The 3,141-nt window shown below is 38.4% G+C and overlaps 1 non-coding gene across 1 annotated transcript; it reads right to left on the bottom strand.

Annotated features, from left to right (window-relative positions):
- Positions 1-2,429: 2,429 nt before the first annotated feature.
- TRNAV-UAC (transfer RNA valine (anticodon UAC)) lies at positions 2,430-2,504 on the bottom strand. Its single transcript has one exon. It is a non-coding gene; the product is annotated as a tRNA-Val (tRNA).
- Between the last annotated feature and the right edge of the window lie 637 nt (positions 2,505-3,141).

Raw genomic sequence — 3,141 nt, 5'->3', positions numbered from 1 at the left:
ATACATTGCAGATATGAAATTGCTATATAAGATCTTAAATGGAAACTTAAGATGCAGCATCCCACTCCACGAACTCTCACTCAGAGTGCCTAGACATAAAACACGGAGCAAGGAAACTTTCCACACTGCAACTCCCAGGCTCTCACTCATACAACGATCACTATTCCATTGGCTACCGAATCAGTTCAATATCATCCCAAACCAAATACATATATTCACTTCATATTCATCTTTTATCGCCAACATAGAAATAAAATTGTACATGAGTAATGCTTTTGTGAAACTGATGTTTACCTTGGTACTGTTTTGACTTGTTTATTTTATGTTATCCTTTTTTGTGTGGGAGTTTTTAATCTTAGTCTATTGTGTTACTGTTGTTTCTTTCTGGTTTAAAATGGCTTCTGCTGTATTGGAAATTTCAATAAATAAATAAATGTATTGAATTTTGAGTTGCTGAATAAATAAAATTGATACAAGTAATCCTGTGTAATTTCATTTGAAAGAAGTAGAAAAAAAGTAGTTTGTTAAGCAAATCTATTTTATTTTGTATTTCTGCATGCGGCGAGTTTGACACTCTGGATTAAGTTTAACATTTCAGTCTCATTCAGGAGATAAAACACAGGTGTAACTTCATGAAACACACGTGCACGTGGCGGTATTGACACACTGGTTTGCAGGAAACCAGTCAAGAAACTCTGACTTACGTTACGGCGGTAATGAACCGATAAGACGCCTCGGCGGGAATAATGCACCTGTCGAGCCTTCCAGTGAGTTGGAACGGTAGAAAATCATGATGGTGATTGATTTATTTCCCTTCGCCTTTCTGCCGCTTTTCGCTAATCGCTAAGATGAGGATGAGTGATGAAACTGATGAAGGAACACTCACAAGAAACATCCATGCCCAAGCTGGAGCCCCTGGCTTGATGATGCTACTGGTGACATATTACCTTTTACATTGAGAGTGAAAATTCGCCATTACATATTTTCGAAAGTAGAACAATATGCTATCCTTCGATAACAAATCAATAATAACACTATTAAGCCTTGTTCCAATGTTAAATAAAACCCTCAAGATGATGTCTAAGGCAGAAATGAACATACAATAAACGTGACGTTCCAAGCTTATAGCAAGGTTAGTTATATGGTTCATAGTATGAGGAAAACCTTGCTACAAGATTTAAACGTCATGTTCATTGTGTGTTCATTTCTGCCTTGGACAACATTTTGAGTGTTTTATGAAATCAATATCATTATTTGTTGCCCTTTCGATAATAGAGAAATAATGTCACGTATATTACAGTTATGTTGCTTTCTTAAGTACATACTCTGTCCGACTCTGATGAACTCGTTGCTTAATTAAATCTCCTCGTACACAAGAACAAAAAGAGGAGGAGCAAATAAATCTTCCTATACAAAATTAAATTGGAGTGAATCTCGAGTCACATAACTTAACAAGAGTTAAAAATCGAGTCAATTTGAATGATAAGCGTTGTCCTCAGTCAAAAATTAATTAATGGATTATACGTGCTATGAAACCTAAATAGCCCAATCCGCTCTATATTTATGGACTCATTGTATGGAAACTCATCTCACGATGTGGCTCGGTCGCACGGTTCATGTCCACAAGGGAGGGGTGAAACATGTCCGTTTGAGCCACTGTCCCGTTCCCACCTCCAACGTTTAATTTTAACCGAGAGATATGGCTCCTTCAAACCTGGTTTAATTTTTTAAGCTACCTACGCACAAATCATATCTAAACCAAAGGGTCGACATGTAGACTCTTGCTAATCGTCTGTTATTAATTGCAGGCTTGTAGACTCTTAAATAATTCGCAGAAATGCTAGCTAATTATTAATTGTCCGTGGAAGTAGTGGCTTCATCTTATTAGAGATTTCAGTGGTGTTCGGCTAACCGGTCCATGTTTTTTACTTGCATTTCTGGCAGCCATTTAAAGTTCTAAGAACTCTGTAGCATAGCGTCAGGAGATTGTGGCTGGGCATTAATAATAAGGGCACTAACATTTTAAATTGTTCTAAATGTATATGTCTACATGTGTGTCTTTATCGTAGGGGATATTTGTATTAAATCGTAACAGAACATTGAACAAAAGGAAACAAAAATGTGGAAGAAATTAAAAACAAAAGAAAATCTTACACCGCCAAAGGTAAATCTAAATGTACACAGTACAGTCACTTCTGGATTGTAATGATTCCATTGAAACTCAAGGGATTTGTTACAACCCAGAAGTGTCCGTGACTGTACAATGTAGGTCTATACGCTTATAACTGGCGTCGTAGCGCGTTGTACTAACCACAACGATGCAATGTATGTCTAAATATATATTGAGTCGGTGTTTCAAGTCCACTTTATGCACAGTATGTCTAATCGGAACTGGGCCTACAGTTTAAAGTGGGATTCAAACCATTATGTGCCTCCACCGGGTATTGAACCCGGGACCCCTTGTTTGTAAGACGAAGACGCTACCACTGCGCCATCGGGGAGGCACTCTAAATATATTCATACATACTTATAAAGAATAAATGAATTAAAATGTTTTGGTGATTCGGCAAATTGGCAATTTTGCGCCCTTCAGAATATGAGAGGAAAATCCCCTTATTTAAATTCCTACCCTACCTGAAAGTTTGAAAACGGGTGTAAAAGTTGCAAGTTGTAAAGAGGAATTAAAGAAAAGGAAATACACAACAGATAAGGAGGCATTAAAATGCCCTCAGGGACAGCGTAAAAGGTCATGGCTTCTTAAAAAAGCTAAAAAACAATTGTTAAAATATTGCCATCGTCTCCCAATATGGATAACAAGGTATCAGGAACAGTAGATTGTCTCAGGACATTAAAAGCGGCAAAATCAACAAGGATGTGCCGAATACTTACGATAACGTTACAAACACAGCACAGCGGAGGGTGAAAACATTTAATTTCCCAGTGGTGGGGATCTAAGCTACAACAGGCCTGTGATTTTACTACAAACCCGGCGCGCCCATCCAACTACTTGACGGTGATCGAGCTATCCCCGAATTCTATACCTATACCTTGTCCCAGCTAACTGTGGAGCAAGGCTGCGCATAGCGTCAGAGAAGCGAGGGAAATTGAGTGGCCAGAGCGAAGGAGTACACGCTGCTGGGA

This window comes from Lepisma saccharinum, chromosome 20 (assembly GCF_977018435.1).
Source record: "Lepisma saccharinum chromosome 20, izLepSacc3.1, whole genome shotgun sequence".
Classification (NCBI taxonomy): domain Eukaryota; kingdom Metazoa; phylum Arthropoda; class Insecta; order Zygentoma; family Lepismatidae; genus Lepisma; species Lepisma saccharinum.
The sequence above is the reverse complement of the archived record's forward strand: the minus strand, read 5'-3'. Positions and strand labels throughout refer to the sequence as shown.